The following is a 23,637-nucleotide window of genomic DNA, read 5'->3' on the forward strand; positions in this document are numbered from 1 at the left end:
GTTTCTTTGGGACTGCCATAAAAACTCACTTCAAAGGGGAGGTGAAGTGGCTTACACAGAGTATAGAACAAAACAGAGGCAAAGATAGTCTCCCTGAGAAAAGAGGGGTAGTAGCTACGTTACCTACGGTAATGGGTCAGTGGGAGAAAATGTTTGGCGAGCCTGAAAGCACTTGGCAAACATGAGTTATCACTCTCAACCTGACAAAGAGCAGACCCAGCAGTTCAAGGTGAGCACTACTAGAAAGAAGAGTGGTCAGGTATGCCAGCTGGGTGGCACCCCTGAGTGAATTGACAACCCCCCTCCCGAGATATCTTTTCCTGTCACTTCTCTTACTTGACAAGAAACACTTCCCAGTAGATAACCCATGCACACATTCAAAATGGAGTCATCCTCAAACTGCCCTTGTCCATGGAAACCAGAGGCAAAGATTTTAAGCTCTCTGTAATTCCCAATATATGTTCACCTTCAGTTAAAAAGGAAATAGACCTCCTCTCCAAAAACACAAAGCTATAAAAACCAGCTCTCCGTGCCACCCATTTAAGCCTGCTGGCTTGTTCAACCTCCCAACCACTATTTCAAGGTCATTTCGTCTTCCCTGCTGCAATGAAGTCTTTCGAATGTCTGTGCCAAAGAATCTACTGAGAATCTCTTACCAGTCAGAGAAGTAGCAGTGGACTGAGCACTGGGTCTGAAGTCAAGAAGACCTGAGTTCAAATGCTACCTCAGGCACTGACTAGCTGTATGGCCCTGGGCAAATCCCCTAACCCTCATCTGTCAAATGAGCTGGAGAAGAAAATGACCAACCACTCCCATATCCTAGCCAAGAAAACCCCAAATGGGGTCAGAAAGGATCAGACTCAATTGAACAACAACAACAAAGGATCTTCTATGGGCCAGATACCAGGAGTACAAGCACAATGAATAAATGCTTCTTACAAGAGTGAATATTCTAACTTAGTACCATAAGAAGAATTTGGGGCTAGGATTTATAGGATCAGACATCTTATAGTGAGGAAACTGAGGCCAAGAGAATTTAAATGCCAGAGCTAGGATTTGAACCAAAGTCTTTTAAGACAAAATTCTATGTTCTCTCTAATATACTAGACCAGGTTCTAGTGCTAGCCAAGATTTTTATTTCTATAATTTTTTATGTTTCTTCTTAATATCTATTGGTCTAGAGTTTTTGTAATAGTGGATAACAGACAAGTGGGTTATGGTGATGTTATAGGACTTTAGGCAAATCACTAAACCTCCCTGCACCTCAGTTTCTTCATCTATAAAAATTTAGGTTACAATAAGTGGCCCCTGGGGTCCCTCCCAACTCTAATTCTATGTGCTATGGGGAAAATACAAGATTTAAAAATACAAAGATGTGAAAGCATCTACAACTTCACTAACTGGATTACTTTTTCATTCTTATATAGTTTATTTTTATTTTTCTCAATTATTTGTAAAAAAATTTTAACATTTGTTTTTTAAATTTTTGAATTCCAAATTCTCTCCTTCTCCCATCCTTGAGTAAGCAATTTAATATAGATTATTCATGAGCAGTCATGAAAAACATTTCCATATTTGCCATGTTGCAAAAGAAAACACAGACCAAATAAACAAAAACAAAACAAAACCAAGCATAATAAACAAGGTAAAAAAAATGCTTTCATCTACATTCAGATTCCATCAGTTCTTCTTCTGAAGGTACAAGGCATTTTTATCTGTCTTTTTGGATTATTGTATTGCTGAAAATAAAGTCATTCACAATTAATCAGAATGTTATACTGCTGATACTCTGTACTATGGTTTCTTGGTTCTGCTCATTTCACTTTGCATCAGTTCATGCAGGTCCTCCCTGGTTTTTCTGAAAGCATCCTGCTAATCATTTCTGATAGCACAATAGTATTCCATCATAGACTTATACTGCAACTTGGTCAGCCAGTCCCCAGTTGATGAGCATTCCCTCAATGTCTAATTCTTTGCTGCTTCAAAAATATTAAATATAAATGTTTTTGTACATGTAGGTCCTTTCTTTTCTTCAAACTTTATAGGATACAGACCCAGTACTGGTATTGCTGAGATGGAAGGAAATGCACAGTTTGATGGATCTTTGGGAATAGTTCCAAATTGCTCTTCAGAATGGTTGGATCAGTTTACAACTCCACCATCAGTGCATTCGTGTCCCAGTTTTCTCTCATCTCTAATATTTATCATTTCCCTTTTCTGTCATAAGCCAATTTGATAGGTGTGAGGTGGTTCCTCAGTAACTAGATGATTTGAAATGTCATTTAATTTCTCTCAAATTTTCTCATCTGTGAAATGAAAAGATTCCTGGAAATCCTCCTTTTCATGTCTCAAAATCTGCATTCACTTCTCCCTTCTTCTGTGTTTATCTCTCTCTCTCTGTTTTTCTCCCTCTCTTTCTTGCTTTGGCATCACTGTTTCACAGTATACTTGACCTACATCTATTGTATACTGAGGGGAAAATGTCACCCTTCAAAAAAGAGTTCTATGTGGGAGAAGAAACAGAAGAAAAACAACTATTTGATCACATGGGTTGATGGGGATATGATTGGGGATGTAGACTCTAAACGATCACCCTAGCACAAATATCACTAATATGGAAATAGGTCTTGATCAATGACACCTGTAAAACCCAGTGGAATTGCATGTCAGCCATGGGAGGGGATAGGGGGAGAGAAGGGAAAGAACATGAATCTTGTAACCAGGGGAAAATATTCTAAATTAATTAAATAAAAATTTCCAAATTAAAAAAATGTTCTGTACAAGCAGAAAACATAAACTAATTTTTATTATTTACCAGTTTATGTATGGTATCTGCAGTTTCTCAAAAATATCTGACATATAACTCTTTTTCTTTTACCTTCCAAAGTATTTTGGAGACTTCTGGGAATCAGTCGGTAGACTGGAAGCAAACTTTACTGAATGGTGTCCATGTTGTCTCAGAACATACAAATGTTCTCATCATTACCATATCAAAATATTATTATCATCTAGAAAGAAGACATTGTTTCAAGAAGATTTGATGTATACAGAAAAGGAGTTTCAGTTCTTATTCTGAGGATATACTAAACATTCTCCATAGTCATTTTGCTCAAGGTCTCATGTCATCATCTTTTCATTCACTTATTAACTCAGTGAATAGATATATGTGCATTTCACTCTAATATGATTATTCCTCTTATTAAACATCTCATGTGGCCAGGGACATCCCTGTAATGTAATAAGCAGCTTCCAGAACCACACAGCACACCAACTCAAAATGTTAATTAGCTCTAAATCAGCAACACAAGAGACTCAGCAAAGAATATTCCCCAAGAAACAAAAGAGGGAGATGGAAGACAAACTTATGATTGAGCAAGAACTGAATTCAAATTGCAAGAAACTCTACCACTGATTGGTCATATGGTTTCTGAATTAACCAATACATAAGCAAGCATTAATCTGGCATCTACTACGTGCCAGGCACTGTGTTAGGAAATAGAATAGAAACTGACTGAGGTATGGTTTCTAGGGAGTTTGAATCCAAACAGATTTTAGAAAGATAGGAAGAAATAAGCAGAAGTCATCTAAAAAATAAAGCATAATGAGACATTCCACATTAAGCATTATTGTTGTTTAGTCACTTCAGTTGTGTCACCATTGGGGTTTTCTTGGCAAAGAGACTGGAGTAGTTCACCATTTCCTTCTCCAGCTCATTTTACAGATGAGGAACTGAGGCAAACAGGGTAAGTTGCCCAGAGTCATACAGCTAGTAAATGACTGAGACCAGATTTGAACTCATGAAGATGAGTCTCCCTGACTCCAGACCTGAATCGCTATCCAATGCACCACCTAGTCACTCCATATTAAGTATACTTTGAAAATCAATTAAAACAAACTCCTTCAGATGCACCAACTTTTAAAAATTATTTTAATAGAAATCATTTAAAATTTTTCATAATTCCTCATATTGAACAAAGTCTAACTTTTATTGATAGGTCAAAAATATATCTATTTCAGTCTGTCTTTTTTGGATATCCCACAATATAAGTTCCTTAAGGACTAAGACTGTCTCTTTTTTGTCTTTGTATCTCTAGAGCTAGGCACAAAATTTGGAACACAGCAGGTACTTAATATATGCTTACTGAATTAATTGGCCTGTTGTGTCTCTTTTGATGGGTTTTTTAATTCCCTCTCGAGGCCATCCCTTAAACTATCCTGATACGAAATCAGAATGGCAATGTCCTCTTTCAACCTTTTGTGGGCTAGGAAACTAGATAATTGAGCTTGGTTATGAATAGCATGTAAAGAAAGAATAATAGGTTTTGAGTGAAGCCCTATTTTACAAGCGAAGTATATGAGTTTTGAAGTGACTTTGTGAAAAGGATTTTGTGATATCAATTTCAGCTCTTCAAGGACCTTTTTATACTCAATTCTTGGTTCTCAGCTGAGTTCCACATAAATGAGGTTACAGGATAAGAGCACTTGAATTAAGTGCCATATTGCTGTAAAAATGCACCAAGAACTTTGTTTTTGTCCCCCTGTAAGGGACTACGAGAGTAAAACAAGCCAATTATTTGTTCTATCAAATCAACTTTCTCCTCAATTTGGCAAGATCTCACAACCAGACGGCGAGTGCCACATGAAGAGAGTTTTCATAATCTCTCAGTCCAGACAGAAGATGAATGATAGTTTAACAATTTTGTACTAACACCTGATAAGAACTGAGACATGACAGGTAGCACTTCAAATGGCAGTCAGTTTTCCATTGTAGATACTCTAAACCTGAACTGTTACATCTACTTTAAGAGCATTGGCAAGTTTTGTTGTTGACTCATTTTAGTCATGTCTAAGTCTATGTGATCCCTTTTGGGGCTCTGTCGCCCAAGATCCTGGAGTGGTTGGTCATTTCCTTCTCCAGCTCATTTTACGAATCAGGAAAGCCAGGGTTAAGTGACTTGTCTAGGGTCACGGGGTTAGAAAGTGTATGAGGCTACATTTGAACTCAGGAAGATATTTTCCTGACTCCAGGCCAGGCATTGCAGTCACTGCAGCATTGGTGAAAAATTGAGCTGTAAACCTACAATACTGATATCTAGAGGCAACTACATATTATCTGATTTTGCTTTAAAATTGTACCTCATTTCTGTTTTCAAGGAAAGAAATATGTGAGCTGTAACTGTAAAATCTTTCCATTGTTCAAATAATCATAGGGTCTGAGCTTACAAGAGACCTCAGAGTCCAATGCGGTTCAGTCTTCTTATTTTACAGATGGAGGACCTGAAACTCAGAGAAAAAGAATTTCCCCAAGGTCACTCACCAAAGACAGGTTCATAAGCAGGTCTTCTTGCTTCAAATTCCGTGCTTTTTCTATGGCCAACACTGCCTCCACCTCCCAAACAATTCTTAATGAATAGCCTTTCAAACAGATCACTGTAAATTTTTGTTTCTTACTCCTCCTCAAAAGACCTCCATCCTAATTTCCATAATAGGACTGTTAAAAAACAATTATTTCAACTCTTCATGAGCAAAAACTAGCTATTTCTATTTCATGGTGCCTTAATTCTTCCCTCACGGTAACATACAAACATAGATCATTAATTAAGAGCTTTGAGTCAATTATCTAAATAAAGATGGTCATTTCTCCTCTTCCATCCCCCTAAAAACGGTACCTAAGATGAAGATAATTGATACCATAATAGGGTTCAGTTGTACTATTTTTCATTATATAATTTAGAAACATCCTGACAGCCAGAGCCTCATCCTTCATCTAATTCTTCCTGGGTGAATTAATGATTTCCCCAAATCAAAGAATGATTTAAAACTCATTTTCCTCCAGAAAAATTTTGCATGTCCTTTTTTTCTATCTCTTTATCAAGTTAAATTAGATGATATAGTTGTAAAGCAAAGCAGGTCAAAAAGGGGAAAAGAGAAATTCTGCTCCTACAAGACACAAACAAAAACCAGTTGCTTCAGATAACTAGGTGAAAAAATACTCGTGAGACTTGGTTATTATTGGCAAAACAATGATTCAGGACAATTCTGAGGGATTTATGACACCTCCAGAGAAAGGATGGAGTCAGACTGCAGATGAAAGTATATGATTTTTCACTTGTTTATTTGGGTTTATATTTGGGGGTTTGGGTTTTAAAAGATTACACAGATGAACAATATGAAGATATGTTTTGTGTGATGATAAATGTATAACCCCGACAGGATCTCCTGCCATCACTGGCAGGGGGAAAGGAAATAAGTTTGATCAGAGAACTTGGGAAAACTTGGGTGGAAATTTGTTATTACATGTAATTGGCAATTAAAGAAATGTAAGTACCTCTAAGGGGTCCATAAGACTGATGCAGAGTTGGCCTCAAGAAACATTTTCAATGCTCCCTAAGTAAAAGCAAATGAACAGTCCTTGGCCATTCCAATCTGTTCATGTGAGCCCATCCTCGTAATTGATGCAGATGGTCACAAGATCAATTAGGTTGCAGTGATCAGAGCTAGCCACGAAGACTGCCAAAATGAAGGATTAGGTCATTCTGCAGTTCAGTTCACCTGCTTCGAAAAGACACGGCTTAAATAAAAGGGAAATTTCATTAAGTAGTTACTCCCCCCCCCCATCCATTACACTGACTTCCAAATACTTGCAAAGGACAAGGGCTCCTAGCTTGAAACAGCTTCAGACTCTATAAAGGATCTTCTTTTTATGTGCTATACCCCCCTCACCTCCTCAAAAAAAGAAACTGGGGAGCTGGGGGAAGACGAAGGGATGGATACAGATCAGAAAATGTTTTCTAAAAAGAAATGTCCAAGGTAGGCACCAGCCAGAAATGTGAAAGTCAAAATACTTAAGGAAACGGGACTACAGCGTGTAGAAGACATGAGAAGTGACTTAAGGTAACAGAAGAGCTGTTAAAAGAAACTATGTGATGTAAGAATCCTGACATTCAGAAATAAGTGGGACCTTACGAAGAATTTCAGATGGCCGAGGCATAACGCTCTGTTCAACTTCTAGGCTAGGTTGGCTCCTTACAATCAGAAAATGAAGTTCAGACCCTCCTAGGAAATCTGAACCAACTAACAAACAGCGCTGACAAGCTGCTAGTTTCTTTTATTAGGAAACAGAGCAGTTCAGCTAAAATGCCATGTGGAAAATGGACCATTTTTGTCATAGCAAAAGGAATGAGTTATGAACCCATTCAACGCCCATGTATGCATTTTATGGGGACCCAAAAATGAGGTTTCCAAAAATGAACCCACATAAAACATGAATAGAACATCTTTATTCTTCCAAAAGAAGTCATTGGTATGAAATAAACAAACCAGTTCCCCTTTTCCTCTTCCCTCCTGGGGGTCTGTTTGGAAAGTTCACATGCCCTTGAAATCTCTCACCAGAGGATGGACAGATCTCTTTCATATTGGGCTGAACAAGAGCAATGACCTGTTACCTGAATGGAAATGCTGAGGGCTGCATCCCAGTCACCCAAGGAAATAGCCCAGGCAAGGGAATTCACAGTGGTTAACCTTCTGGAACACATTAGCTATACCAAACTCCCCAATGCCCAGACTAAACAAGCCTGCGCGGTCCTTGATTTTATTCCCTAACAGGAAATGATTCAGATACAGTTCTGCACAGATAATAGATGGCAAGAAATAAATGACACCCATGTGTTCTAATATGTTTTACTGTAAAACAATGGGGCAGAACATTTCTACAGCTCCAGCATCCCCAAGAGTCTGCCCTTTCCCAGTGTCCTTTGTTAAAAGTAACAAGGGTAGGAAGCGGAGGGGGGAAGGGGGAGCAGGAGAGAGAAATGGGGAAAAGAGAGAGAAGCTTTGTGGTGATGATTCTTATCTTTTGGATCAATATGCATCAACTAATTTTCTCAGACCATGCATTTTAATAGCAAAATGCCATCATTTCATGTGAAGACGAGAAATGAATTGGAGTTTAACCGAATGTCGGCTATAAATAAAAATAGCTAGTAGATAAAGGTCACAGATTATGCAAGTAAGAAAAATTTTTTACTGAGTAATTACATTTTTCGAGGGCAGCAATTCTTTACCCAAGTTTGGTGTTAGACATGCTACATAAAATCAGAACTTAAGGGAATCAGATAATATAGACCAGAATCAATTCCTCCCCCACATCTCTTGAGCTTAGGAGAATGGTTCTGTGTGTGTTTTCCTAATTACAGAGAGAGTAAGGCCTTGCAAATCAACTAGACTTTCTCATTTGGCCACCTCTTTCACCTTAACCTGTTTTTAAAAAGCAGGCAAAAGAAGTTATGTCGATGATAGAAAGGTCACATAGCTATTTAGTAGCTGATCTGGGAATAGACCCTCCAATTCCCTATTCATTCTGTCCAGTGGTCTTTGAACCATTATCACATTACCTCCCTAGCAATATACTGGGGAAGGGAAATTAAGTTCTGTCTAGATAAACTTGTAATGCTCCACAAATATGATTTCTGGCACCATATCGCTGCCAGAATTTCCAAGTTATTATTCATCACATCACTTCTCCATACCCCCAGGCAACTCTCTAAGTCAATGAATTTCAGAACAAGTGCCAATCTGAATGGGTAAAGGGAATTTCTTCATTCAAGAGTTCCCCATACTAATGATATCACAAGCCTAGTCCTTTCCCTAGCCTTTTTTTTAAATTTAAACTCTTACCTTCTGTCTTAGAATCAGCACTAAGTATTGTTCAAGGCAGAGGAGCATTAAGGGTTAAGCAATTGGGATTAAGTGACTTGCCCAGGATCACACAGGTAAGAAGTGTCAGAGGCCATATTTGAACCCAGGACCCCCGATCTCCAGACCTGGTTTTCTATCCACTGAGTCACTTAGTTGCCCTTGCCTATTGATTCTTTTAAAGTCCAGGGTGCAGAGAAGAGAAATTATAAGGCATGCAGCAAAACAAGAAGCTAGAGATTGATCAGCTGTCAATCAAAGGAAAATTCCATTTGGAATGTGAATGGGAAACAGTTGAAGGCAAAAGTCAATGGTGACTGATTTTCTGGGACTTGGCTGAAGGCTTCTTGTTTGATGGTGATGACTTTGAAGGAAGAAGCTGGGTTTATCTCTGGGACTTGGGATAATCAAGATGGAGGTGACCTGGCTAATTTGAAGGCAGAAGAAAAAGGACAATAGTCCATATCTCTCTCTCTCTGACTGGCTCTGTTTCATGCTAGTGACTGAATTGTCATTTCTCTCAATATCCTCCAACTTAACACTCATTGTAGAGAAAAGGGAAATCCCACCCCTCTTGCCTTCATCCTCCATCTTTCCTGTTTTCCCCAACAAACCCTTAATTGAGATAAAGGAGAGAAGAGAGTATTTCCTCTGAAACATCCAAGCTCACCCTGAGGGACTTAGAAGGAGGCTGAAGAAGAAGGGGGAAGGAGAAACTGAAGGGAAGAAGAGGGAGAAAGGGAAGTATAAAAGGGAGGAGGGTAGGCAAAGGAAGATAAGTACCTGATCTATTAGCTATTATTTATTCATCAAATATGGCCTCCAATATCATATATTGCAAGGGAGAGACTGTGTACCATGGCAAGAGGAGGTTGCCAGATCCATATCAGGCCACCCTTAGGGCACTGGAACAGGGACAAGTACCAACTGGCAACTGGCAGCGCTGTTGTTCACTTCCATATTTTGGCATTATGTATAACCTGCTCATTTCAATTTATATTCAATTTATATTTACACAAGCAATCTCATATTTCTTGAAATTCCTCATGTTGGCCTCATTGAGTTAATATACAATTTATTTAGTGATCCCCCAATTAGTGAGCACTTATTTTGTTTCTAGTTTCTTACTATCACAAATGGGGCTGCTATGAATAGTTGGTGTATATGGGACCTTTGCTTCCATCTTTGACTTTCTCTTGGGTTGTGCCTCTTAATAAGGTCCCTAGGTGAAAGGGTCTACACAGTTTAGTGACCTTAATAGAGCAATTCCAAATTGTTTGCCCCAGATTTCCAGCCCAATGTGAATTGGACTAGTTCACAGCTCTACCAATAGTATGTTGATATATCAATCTTCTAACAGCCCCTTCAACACTGCCTGAGTTTTTTCATCTTCTCTGCCAATTTGGCAGATGTGTGTTCAAACCCCTGAGGTATCTTCATTTGAGTTTTAGTCAGTCAGTCAATTAAGCATTTGCTATCAATCAGACAAGGAGCTAAGCCCTAGGGAATCCCCCCTCAAAAAGAGGCACAGTCCCTCCCCTCAAGAAGCTTACATTCTAATGGGGAAGATGACCTATAAATAACTAGGTACATATAGGATACATCTAGAGTAAATGGAAGATAATTATAGAAGGAAGACACTAAAACAAGAGAATCCAGCAGAAGGAGGGATTTAAGTTGATTCTTGAAGGAAACCAGGGAAATTAAGAAATTGAAGGGAATGAAGATGGAGAGTAGGGCTAAGAGTTTGACACAGAGATGGCATATGGAAACCAGCATAAGGAAGGGAAGAAACTCTAAGAGAAGGAAAACATACACACTAGGTGGAAGAGTGGATAGAGTGCTGGGCCTGGGGTCAAGAAGACACATCTTCCTGAGTTCAAATCCAGTCTTACACATTTAGTAGCTGTGGGACCCTGGACAAGTCACTTAACCCCAATTACCTCTGTTTCCTCATCTGTAAAACGAGCTAGAGAAGGAAATGGCAAGCCATTCTAGTCTCTTTGCCAAGAAAACCCCAATAGGGTTACAGTGAGTCTGAAATGATCAAAATAAATGATCAACAACAACTCCATTCATACCACTGAATCTTTTTGCTAAGAATTTTGTTTCTGCGAGTATGGGAATTTATTTTGTTCTACATGGGAAAGAAGAGAGAAATGGTACTATTTCTTTGGTACCTGCCTTCAAATTTGAGTCTCTTTTTTGACCATTATACAGATCATAATAAATTTGCTCTAGAGATGGATAGGTGGAATAGTGAGTAGAGTTCTAGAGTTAAAGTTAGGAAGATCTGAGTTCAAGTTCTCCTTCCCACATATTTAGTCTTAGTGACCTTGTACAAGTCATTTAAGGAGAATGGGATGGGGAAGGGAAAAGGCATTTATATATTGCTTCCTACACACCAGGCACTATGTTAAATCCTTTTTTTACAAATACTATTTCTGGCTAAAATGATATAAAGGAAAAATGATAAATGTTGTGGGAGATATGGGAGAATGGGGACACTAATATTACAGTGGTAGAACTGTGGACTAATCCAACCATTTTGGGGAACAATCTGAAATTATTAACAAAGAGGTATAAAGCTGTGTATACCTTTGGCCCAGAAATACCACTATTAGGTCTGTATCCCAAGGTGATCAGGGGAAAAGGAAAAGGAACTAAAGGGTCTAAAATATTTATAGCAGATCGCTTTGTGGTGGCAAAGAATTGAAAATTGAGGGATGCTATCAATTGGGGAATGATGAAATAAGTTGTAATATATGATTGTGATGGAATACTGCTGTGCTATAAGAAATAATAAGCGGGTTGATTTTAGAAAAATGTGAAAAAACTAAAACTTGCATGAAGCAATGAAGAGTAAAACAACCAGAACCAAGAGAATGTTGTATACGGCAATAGCAATGTTGTTTGAAGAGTAAATGTGAATGACTAAGCTAGTCTGAGTTATATGGATATTCAAAACAGCTTCAAAGGACCTATGAAGGAAGATGCTTTTTACCTCCATAGAAAGAATTGATATGTGGAACTATTTATAGTATAGTTTCAAATATATATCGTGGGTTCTAAAAATATTGTGGCCTGCGGTCTTCATTTCCCAGCATTCTTTACTCTTCCTGGGCTCCCCTTGTCTTGCATCCCCTTGTGTTGTGACCCATGCACTGTTATGGGTTTGTTCATAAATTTGCTGAAATCCATGCTACCGAGCTTTTTTTTTTCCTTTGGTTCTAGGTAGGCAGACTTATGGGTCTGTGGCTCTTTGCTCACTCTGCTGAAGGAACCTCCTTCCTTTCTCACTTTGTTGCTATTAAATCCTATAAATTTAAATAGTTGGAGTATTCATTCATTTTTAGTCTTACAATATCTGTATCAAATGTTGGCCTTCTTTAGTGTGGGTTGAGAGGAAGGGAGGGAAACAGTTTGCAGTATTTACTAAAAAGTTTTTCTAAAAATATTATCTCATTTTAACCTCACAACAACTTTGTTTTGTAGGTGCTATTATCCCCATTTTACAGTTGAACAAACTGAGGAAAATAGAGGTGACTTATCCAAGATCATATATCTAGAACATGTTTGAGGCTACATTTGAACTTCAGTCTCTCACTCCAGGTTCAGTGCTCTATCTAGTTGCTTGTTTTTATTTTTTCAATTTGGTTTTTTATTTAAACAAGTACTCTCTGCCTTAGTTTCCCCATCTATAAAATATCAGCACCTACCTCACAGGATTATTGTGAGGGTGGAAGGAAATAGCATGAAGTAAAATATTTTACAGACTTTAAAATACTAAGTAAACACCCCCCCACCCCATGTTCAAATGCTTATTGGCAGTCTATTGCTTTCAGGGGGTTGACTATCCATTGGAACGGACTAGAAACAAGTCAAAGTTTATGATGATCACAAGGTTTTCCCAAGAGAAAGTGGCATTTACTAAAAAACCTTCAAGATAAGGGAACTGGTAACCCCAGTTAACAGAATGGAAAAAAAGAACTCTTTCTGCCCAGGTGTTTCTAACAACTGTCTGGCTAAATATTGAACATCTCCCTAGAAATGGTGGCACCTTCCCTCCTATTTTTATGGCTTGGTCCTACAAGTGAGCTACTCCCTAAAATAATTTGCATCACTTTCAGAACCAAAAAGCCAACCATTTGAAGTGGCATCTAACCACATCTCTAAGCAGTGATTTAAAGTAGTTTCTCAACATGGGGTACTGCATATTCCTCATCAGCAGCAACCTCTGGGGTATACCTGCTCTCAGCTGCAACATATCTTGCTTTCACATTCAAGTTATACAATTACACAGAGCTGGTTCCATAAAGTCATGTGTTAATGCAATTAACTATCTCTGGCTTGCTTTACTTCCTCATGCAAACTGGCTCCTGGTAGGGGGTCTTTTAACACTCAATTACCTCCTCTAACCCAGAGGACTGTAGAGAAAAACAAACACATCTCAACACAGCTTGATGGTGTTAGAATGATTCTTGGGCTCACCTCTCAGACCATTGTATTCTTCTGCAGGGAACAGGGAGGGGAAAAGAGACCCCCAATGCAGGAGGGAGTAGAGACTCAGTTGTCATCTTCATTAAGTGGACCTTCATATTGTAAATTTATTAAAATGATAGTAACATATATTACAATAGGGGCAGCTAGGTGGCACAGTGGATAGTGTGCTGGGCTTGGCATCTGGAAGATTCATCTTCCTGAATTCCAATCTGGTTTCAGATACTTACTAGCACTGAGACTCTGGACAAGTCACTTAAGTTTGTCTTAATTTCCTCATCTGTAAAATGAGCTAGAGAAGGAAAAAGCGAGTATCTTTGCCAAGAAAATCCCAAATGGGGTCATGAAGAGTCAGACATACACATGGATCATGCCTTCTCTGTAAGTGCACCCTGCAGGATGTGGGTAGGATGGGTACCAATGACCCATAGACAAGACATAAAAGTTAAAGATTCAGCTGGTTCAACACAGAATATCACAGAAAGTTGTCAGAGGCTACTGGGTGAAACTGTACAAAAGGGAATCCAAACTACTACACTTCATACTGGACTTTCCAATAGTACCCTTTCTCACAAATTGAACTAACTTATGGTCACAACTTCCCAAAGTACTCATGCAAATTCTAGTTTGCCAGAAAACTGTGAAACAGGAAATTGAAAACAGAAAGCATGACTGTGATACTCCTTGGTCTACACCTTGAAACTGTTAACTAAGTTATTGTTACTTAATATTATTTACCATGACTTTGGCTGGCCAGAGACCTCACACTCAGTGTTTCCAAAGAATATATTAACATTTTCCTATTCCTGTCAAAAATACCACTATTCTTTCAGTTTTCCCAATTACAACTCTAGTATTGTTCTCAACTTCTCATTCTCCCTTTGCCCACGTATCCCATCAATTATTACATTTTGCTATTTCTAACCACTATACCTTCTTTCATATCTAACCTTTCTCTACTCACATAATCATAATCTTAGTGCCAAGTGTGGGAACGTGTACCCTGGGGTTCAATAATCATTTATGTAGGGTTCTCCTCATTGTTAAGGAGATAATAACTCAGTGTTTCACAGATACATGAAGGACAGAGTTGCTGAGAACATGGAAGAGGAGTGATACTAATTCTTTTGACTTCCAGCTTCAAGAGAAGACACATGTAGTTTCAAGAAGAATCCAACATATTGAGGAGTTAGTAACTCAAGCATGTCTCTGCAGCTTATCACACTGGAAACTTCAGGAAAATTTCCTCTTGGAAGAGATCAGAGACATACTCTTACGTTGTGATATTTCACTTTTAATGAAAGAGCCTGTGTTCATCACTGGTATATCTTGATCCACAAAGCTTCTTTGATTTATTTTTGCTTTGGGGTTGGATAAATGGATTTACCTGCTATTCACTATATGTGATGATCTTTGTGTAAATGGCATTTGGTGGTAAGAGAGTCTAGTCTTTGAAGTTCATTTAACTTCTTATCCCAGTAAAGGGAAATCTATCAGGAATAGAAATATACATAGATATACTATATGTATGTATATATATATATACATATACGTTTATAATTATTTCAGTTCTATATATCAAGTATACATTATATATATGTACATATATATATACACACACATATTGATTTTACAAATATAACTGTAGTCTAGTATCCTCTCTCTCAAGTAAGTAGAATGGTCAGTCTCATGGCACCAGCTTTCTGCTTCCCTCCTGTTAGTAAACAGTCAAAGCATCCCATGGAGAAGAGTGGGCAAAGGAGACCAGAGTTATCTAATCACACATCCATGCGAGCCACATCTAGACAACAGTGGATAGAAGTGCTGGACTTGCAGTGAGGAACACCTGAGTTCAAATCCTGATTTAAAAATGTTCCAATTCTGTATCACTTAGCCTATTAATTTCAATCTCCCCCTCCATAAAATGGAGAAAATAATGGTATCTATTTTATAGGGTTGCTATGAGAATCAAATAAAATGTAAAGAACTTTCAAACCTAAAGGCACTATACAAATATTGACTATAATTATAATAATATTGTCATGTTATTTATTGAATACTAACTAATACTAAAAGTGATTATTATAACCACAAAAAGACAGATACCTTTGTGGATGCCAAAGCAAAATAAGGAAAACAAAAAGCTTGTTTCTAGATGTACATTCTTGACTTAATTTATATTATGATGAGTACAGTTATGGAGGGCCTCCAGCACTGATTACCCCCTTGCCAAGTGGGCCCAAATTGAAAAGGGGAGAGTTTATATCACGTTAACAAGCATTTTTCTATTTGAGGTAAAAAAAAATGTGTGCTATGGAAAACTATTTCCTAAAGACAAATATTTTACAGAATAAAAATATAGCACCATTTTAAAAAGAAATAATAAAATGGGTAGAGAGGAGAGGAGGGATGAAAGGATGGAGGGAGAAAGGGAAAAGGAGAGAGAGAGAGAGAGAGAGAGAGAGAGAGAGAGAGAGAGAGAGAGAGAGAGAGTAGGAATTAGGAAAGTATCAAGGGTCCAAAGCTGAGTTAATAAGCATCATGAGGACATTTCTAATCCCAGAAGGCAGATTGAGGAACAAGACATAAAGATATGGAGAGGCCAGTATAATAAAAAATGTAAAAGCCTTCTCATTCTCTAGAGGTGGGAACTTTCCCGAATTGATGGTTGTCAGAAGCTAGACCAACTCTTGTCAGGAATATTTTAATGGGAATTCTTGGTCAAGTACAAGTAGTTCTGGATAACCTGTGAGGTCCCATCCAACACTGAAATTCTGAGATTCTATAGAGATATCTCCAAAGTCATAATCAGTGATATAAATACTTCTGTTCTTCTCACTTGGGCATTTTATTTATCTTAGCTCTCCCAGCAGAATAAAAAGTCCTTGAAGCAGTAGAATCAAAGGATCATAGATATAAGACATGGAAGAAACCTTGAAAGACATCTAATCCATCTCTCTTATTTTATAGGTGAATAGAATGCTGAACTTAGAGTCAGGAAGACCTGAATTCAAATTCTGACTCAGATATTTACTAGCTGTATAACCCTGAGCAAATCATTTAAAGTTTATCTGCCTAAGTTTTTTCATCTATAAAATAAATAAAATAATGGCCCCTACCTCCCAGGGTTAGACTAAGGATAAAATGAGACAATATTTGTAATTTTACTCAGTCATTTTCAGGTTTGTCTGACTCCTTGTGACCCATTTGAGATTCTGTTGGCAAAGATACTGAAGCGGTTTGTCATTTTCTTCTCCAGCTTATTTTACAGATGAGGAAACTGAGGTAAACAGAGTTAAGTGACTTGCCAAGGGTCACGAAGATAGCAAATGTCTGAGGCCAGATTTGAATTCAGGAAAACAACTGACTTCAGGCTCAGCACTCTATTCCTTGTGCCATCTTTGCAAACTTTAAAGCACTAAATAAAAGTCAGTTATTGTTATTATTACAGATAAGGAACTGATTTACTCAAGACCACCCGAGTAATAATACATGTGAGAAGTAGGATTGGCCCCTCAATCTGGTACCTTTCCGTCGTACACAGTTGTCTCCCTATTTCTGTAACTTCCTACAGAATTTAACTTCGTACATGGCACAGACTATGAGCTCAGTAAATTCACTGTCTGACCAATACAATCTTGGATTCACAAAACCAACCCCAACCCAGGGAGATCTGAAGAAAATGCTACGCAACATTAAACTTGATTGTGTTGTCAACATACCTACTAAATAAGCCAGGCTTCATGGAGTATACAGACACGCGTTACTGCAGTTTTAAGCACTAAGACCTTTGGAACATTCTGTAGACAGAAGGGAACATTTATGTTATGTGTGTTTGTCTATGAATGTACTTATGTAGATAGAAGTGTGTGTGCGCTACATAGGAATGTGTATGTATGCATATTATTGGCATCTGGCAGTCTGAGAACCCAGGGTGATCTCAAAGTATTAATGAGGCATTGCATGGGGCATCTAGGTGGCTCAGTGGATAGGGCACACCGAGCTTGAAGTCAGGAGGACCTGGGTTCAAATCTGACCTCAGGTACTTCATGGTGGAGTCTGATTGCCTATCCCTTACTGCATTTGTCTTAGAATTGTTACTAAGATAGAAGTCAAGTCTTTTTTTTAAATGAGGCATTGGAGTATTACTTTAACATATATTATATAACTTCATGGTTGCAATAGAACAATGTATACAATCATGCTAAAGTATCACACCCTTAAATTTAGTTGTAGCAATAAGTATTTTTAAGAATAATAACCTGTAGTATAAAGTAGGAGTAAATCTGCATAGCAATCATTCAGTAGGCTATCATCTTTTTTTTATAACTTTATTACATTAAACATGGCTAGGGCAACTAGGTGGTATGGTGGTTAGAGTGCCAGATCTAGAGTCAAGAAGACTCACCTTCCTGAGTTCAAATCTGGCCGCAGACACTTCCTAGCTATGTGACCCTGGGCAAGTCATTTGCTCCTATTTGTCTCAGTTTCCTCATCTAAAAAATGAACTCAGAAAGGAAATGGCAAACCCTTCCAGAGTCTCTACCAAGACAACCCCAAATGGGGTCACAATTTTGGACACAATTGAACAATTACTGCATAATGAATGTTTACATACATTCCATCTGAAGGTCTAGCTTACCAAAGTTTGTGAAAGTTGCCTTGTGAGCAGACAATACTAATATTTCCATCCTCTCTGCTTCCTGTAGACCTACATGGATTGGTCATAATAAATGAGATTAGCCAGATCTTTGGATCACATCCCTTTCTGCTACAGGCACCTAGAACTAAGTGATATTTCACATCAGAGCAAGAAAGTATGACTAGGGAACCATAATCCTGCCAAAAATGTGAACCCCTGAAACTTGGTTCTGTCGATGAGTAAATAATCTACAACTTACTTTCCCTTGTTAGCTCTTACTACTGATTCGTTTTAAATAGATTTCTGTTACATATAGAGTGACATGTCATTTCTCAAATATTGAACACAAATTTTTTTCAATAAAATTGAGTGTCACAAATTGGAAAGATACACAGAAGGCTCAATTCTTTAAGTACTAGACACAATCTATAATGTCACAGAACTGTAGATTTAAAGCCAAGAAGGGACTTGAGAGACTTGTCTTCTTCAGTCATTTTAGTAGAGTCCAGTGGGATGTTTTACTACTTCCTACTGTACCTCATTTTACAAATGAGAAAACCAAGCCAAACAGGATTAAGAAATTTGCCAAGGGTCACCCACCTAGAAGTACCTGAGACCGGATTTGACATCAGATCTTCCTGACTGCAGCCTCATCTGCTGACCCATTTCAAAGGAAGTACAACATCACTGATAACAGTATAACAGTAGGAATAAACCATAGGTGAAATTTTGCTTCCAATGCACTCTTTTTTAAACTGATCTTATTTTATTTTCCATGGTTGCATGATTCTTGTTGTCTCCCTCCCTAACTCCCAGAGTTGACAAGCAATTCCACTGGGTTTTACATATATTATCTGATACACTAGTGTTAGAGAAGAGAACCTATTATGGTAGAAAGGATGCATCATCTATCTGGACTGAAGACTTGGGTTCAGATTCTGATCCTGCCAACCTGTGTCACCTTAAAATAAGTGTGATCTCTCAGAGTCTCACTTTCCTCATCTGTGAAATAAGAAGGCCAGACCAGAAGACTTCTAAGATCCCTTTCTTTTCTAAACTGATGGCCCTAGCTGTGCGACCATGGAGAAACCACTTGTCCTAGCCACAACTGGATTCCCTTTCTTTGTAAAACTTTAAGGCACTATGCAGATTTCAGTCATGATGACCTAGTCCAAGGTATGTCTCAACAACTGAATTGTGTCTGATTCTCCATGATCTCATTTGGGGTTTTCTGGGCAAAGATTCTGGAATGGTTTGCCATTTCCTTCTTTAGCTCAATTTCCTGATGAGGAAACTGGGTTAAGTGACTTGATCTGGGTTGCAAAGCTTGGAAGTGTCTGAAACTGGATCTGAACTCATGAAAGTGAGCCTTCCTGGCTCTATCCATATAGCTAGCCGCCCATTCCTCAACAAGAATTCCCTCAAGTGAAGAGCAGCTCTTTCTGCTCTATTGGGCTGTTCTCTGTGCAATGGCACACGAGCTTGGCCAAGTGGCAACACAGGTAGTCACCTCTCCCTATCCACAAGTGTCAGGAGCACGCTGTCAACCTGATAGACTCAGCCTCTGCTGTGAGGTTTCACATCTCCTCTACAAGTAATTTCAGTCTTATAAATCAGAGGGTCAGGCGCACAGGCAACAGGCACAAAACAAGGCATCTTCAGGCTATCCCTTCTCAGAGGCTGCACCTCTTCATCCTAGGATAGTGTCCAGCCCCTTGTGCAGGAAGGAAGGAAGCCACTAGGACTACAGTCACCTTGATTTTCCCCCACACTCTCTTTAACCTATAGTACAACCCAGATGCAGTCAGCCAGTTTCCCTTTCATTTCCTGCTGAGATCCTGCACTCGGGAAGGAGAATGCCAAATCTCTAGAAATGAATCCAGAGCATGAAAGTCATTTCCCACCAGCCAAAGAGTCGGCAGGAGGTAAAGAGATTCTGTTATGACTCTTGGTTTGACTCGGAATTAGTGACCCTGGGATGAAAGGCTATGCGTGTCTGAGTTAATCACTCTCTTGACTTTTTCAGAGGCCTTATTGAAAGTCTTCGGATTCTATCCCAGGAGAGTAGTGAGGACAACAAAGGGGAGATCCTAAGGACTCACCTATCCCATTCTGGTTTGTATATTGACCTCACTTTTTTGCAAGTCTAATTTTCTTGGGCTTTGAGTTTCAAGGCCTGGATCTTATTTATTATTCTTTAAATTAGGCACCATGGCAGAGAGCAGTGATGGCAAACCTTGTAGAGACCAAGTGCTCAAACTGCAACCCTCACACCAAGTGAGAGCCCCACATCTTACCCCAGACAGGGGAGGGAGGAAGCATTCCCACTGGGCTGCTGGACAGAGAGGCAGGTGAAATGAGGTGCATGTGGAGAGGGGGAAGGGAATAGCCCCTTCTGGCATGCTCTAGCACACATGCCATAGGTTTGCCAACATGGGCATAAAGGATAGAGAACTAGTTTAGGTGTCAGAAAGATCTGGTTTCAAGACCTGCATCTGGCACATAATGGCTCTGTGACCCTAGGCAATTCACTTCACCTACTTGAGCCTCCATTTCTCATATATAAAATGAAGGGAGTGAGTGACATCAGCTTTACAGTTCTTTTTACTTCTAAGACCATATTCCTATGAATTCCTTGAAAATTTCTCTATTCTTGTTTTACATCTACATATATCTTTTTTATAAAGTAGAGTTGGACACTACTAAAACTCAAGAGCAACAACAAAATAACACAATCTCTTTAGGTACTGTTTCCTGCTCTCAGTGCTGGGCTAAGGATAAATGTGGATCCCAGCATCTCCTTACGCTGCTTTAGCAAACTCCTTGGTAACATGGTTTTCCTGCCTCTGTCACTACATTGCCCAAGTGGAAGTGGAAAAACCATTAAGAGCCCACCATGACAAAAAGAAGCTTTTGTGTGATCTTGCTATAAACTTCCAAACAGGCTGCACCCTTTCCTTTCCCAGTCTTTTCTCACTTTTACTCTCCACCATATTGAATTTTCTCTTGCCAAATCTGGCCTCCTGTAAGTCATTCCATGGCATTTTCACCAGCTGCTCCCAGCACCTAGAACTCCCTTCTTCCCATCTCTGCTTTCTGGCTTCCCTGACTTCCTTCAAGAATCATCTAAAGTGGCAGCAAGTTAACTTCATGGATAGAGTGTCAGGTCTGGAGTAAGGAAGATCTGGATTCAAATATGACCTCAAATACTTCCTAGCTGTGTCACCCTAGGCAAGTCATTTAACCTCAATTGCCTGGCCCTTAAAACTTTACAGCATTGGAACCAACACTTGTATCCATTCTAAGACAAAAGAGTTTAATTTTTTAAAGGCATTTAAAGATTCATCTTCTACAAGAAGCCTTCCCAAGTCCTCCTTTATCTTAGTGACTTCTCTCTGAGTTCATCAGCAATTTATTCTGCCTGCCTTGTTTGTAATATAGATGTTTGTATGTTGTTTACCCATCAGATGGTGAGCTCCTTGAGAGCAAATAGAGGTTTGTTTTTTAGTTGTGTGGGTTTTGCTATTGTTTCTTGCCTTTCTGGGCATCCCCAGTGTTCACCACAGCAAGTAGTAGTTAACTTGACTTTGTACTCTACTATCTGTCACTGGCATCTCTATTCTCACTTCATATGTTTCATATTTCAGTGCCATGTTTGATTCTTTCTTCTTCCTCACTGGCTATGGCCAGGTAGTTGCCAAATTCTGTCATTTCTGGCTCTACAGCCTCTCTTTCATCCATTCCCTTCTCAATTGCTGGTAGCCTCATAATGGCTCCTCTGGTCTCCACTCTACTGATGTCAGATTAATATTCCTCATGTCCCTCTTTTACTCAGAACTCATCAGTGGTTCCCCTGATGCCTACCAAATAAATTTCAAATAAAATTCAAATTCCTTAGTCTGATGTTTACGGCCATTCCCAATCTGGAACCACTTTATCTTTCCAGATTTCTCTCATACCCTTCCCCACTGTGTTCTGAACTCCAGTCACACTCCTCATCCTCCAGAATACATCCTATGCTTTCGAGTTTCTACATCCTTGCCGATGTGATCCTCATGCCTGGAACTCCCTTTCGAAATACTCTGATATGTCACAGTTCAACTTAAATGACTTCCCGACTAACTCTGTGGGTTATGATCAGAATTCGCACGCCTCCCCCTCATTCACCATTTTCTTTCTCTTCTTCCATGCGCTTCTATATCATAGTTCTGCCTGGGATGCAGTGCCCTACCCCACAAGAGGCTACGCTAAGGTGACCCAGAACTATGATTGAGCTGTCATAGGGAACTCAAGCTAAAGACATCCCCCCTACCAATGTAGACCAGCACATGCTTTGCAATTTATAATCCCCAGAGTCATTGGGGGTCCTGAGAGATTAGGTAACTGTCTATGGGTCCTAAGACATGTCAGAAATGGGTCTTCCTGCCTGTAAGATTGACTCTAGCCACTGGGCAACAATGCCTAGTTAAAAAACAATCTTTTGAGGGGCAGCTAGATGTCTCAGTGGATAGAGAGCTAGGTCTAAATATGGGAGGTCCTAGGTTCAAATTTGGCCTCAGATATGGCCTATCTCTGTGACCCTGGGCAAGACATCAAATCCCTATCACTTAGCCCTTACCACTCTTCTGCCTTGGAACCAATACATAGTATTGATTCTAATTCAGAAAGTAAAGGTTTTTTAAAAACCCAATATTTCCCTTTGGGTCAAAAATCGTTACTTTTTAAAATCTGTCTTTAACAGAAATAATAGGCCTATGCCAACCACAACTGCCCCCTCATATGGTCCAGTCCTATCAATTCACCTTATAAATCTCCATTGACATCTAAGTTAATACAGCAAAGCGTCAAATATGTGACATTCTTTACCTTTCTTGCCCTGCTGTAGAATGTAGCTATCTATTTGGCTAGAAGATGGCAGGTTTCTGGTTGTATGACCTCTCATATTTATAATGCGGCAGCTCTTTCCAAAATATACAAAATCAGATAAAAAGACAGACAAAAAATAATTTTCCCAAAAGGCCACGGACACTCATAAATATATACCCCAGTTATCATAGTCACATTAGGAAAATCGCGATGCCCCAAGCAGATCTAGGTCTTTGCAACACAGTTAAACACAAAAAGGGGTTCTCAAAATTATAAAGATATTTGTGTGGGTTTCTTTCTGAAGTTGATTATTACTACCTAATATTTGTCTCAAAATGATAAGCGTGTCAGGTGAGAGACATAAGGATTAATCCAAGACAAAGTCTGGTACGGAAGAAATTACTTGGCAGATCAGACATTGAAGAGCCCAAATTGAACCTCAATCTGACTCCTAGTGTGATCTCTGTCCTGATTTGTGAGTGTGGATGACAGCTTTCTCAGCATCTGCCTTTGACTTCCCTCGTTCCTGACCTGGCGTTGCCATCTCACTCTCCTCCGTCTCTGCCCTTGGACATGATCTCTATCACACCACATCAGACCCCCTATGTTTCGGGGCCAGCACATTAGAACCGGTTCCATTGAACCTCCCTTTCTTGATGATTTAGGCTCAGCAGTCTCGACCCCAGCTGGGACTAAGCCATCAGTTCAAACAACAGCTATTACCTCAGTAATCCTCCAAAAATACAGTAAATTAAATTATCTCCGTAGTTTCCCTATATTCGGTCTTTTGCAGTTTACAAAAATGCTTTCCTTACAACAGCCCTGTGAAGTGAGTGATTGTCTCCATTTTGTAAATGTGTATATGTGATTATTTTATTAAAGAAAAAAGTCCTTACAAATGCCTTTTGCTAGTTCATTTCTTTGTATTGCAAAGG

At 39.0% G+C, this 23,637-nt stretch overlaps 1 protein-coding gene and 1 long non-coding RNA gene across 5 annotated transcripts in view; both read right to left on the reverse strand.

Annotated features, from left to right (window-relative positions):
* The window catches only part of SH3RF3 (SH3 domain containing ring finger 3), a 629,698-nt gene that overhangs the window by 558,944 nt on the left and 47,117 nt on the right, over nucleotides 1–23,637 (reverse strand). The gene's annotated exons all lie outside the window — the stretch shown is intronic.
* Nucleotides 1,173–23,637, reverse strand: part of LOC130455917 (uncharacterized) — a 60,743-nt gene continuing 38,278 nt past the window's right edge. Inside the window, exon 2 of the long non-coding RNA XR_008914194.1 lies at nucleotides 1,173–16,994. This is a non-coding gene — a long non-coding RNA (uncharacterized LOC130455917). The remainder of the gene's footprint in view (nucleotides 16,995–23,637) is intronic.

Source organism: Monodelphis domestica, chromosome 8 (assembly GCF_027887165.1).
Source record: "Monodelphis domestica isolate mMonDom1 chromosome 8, mMonDom1.pri, whole genome shotgun sequence".
Lineage (NCBI taxonomy): Eukaryota > Metazoa > Chordata > Mammalia > Didelphimorphia > Didelphidae > Monodelphis > Monodelphis domestica.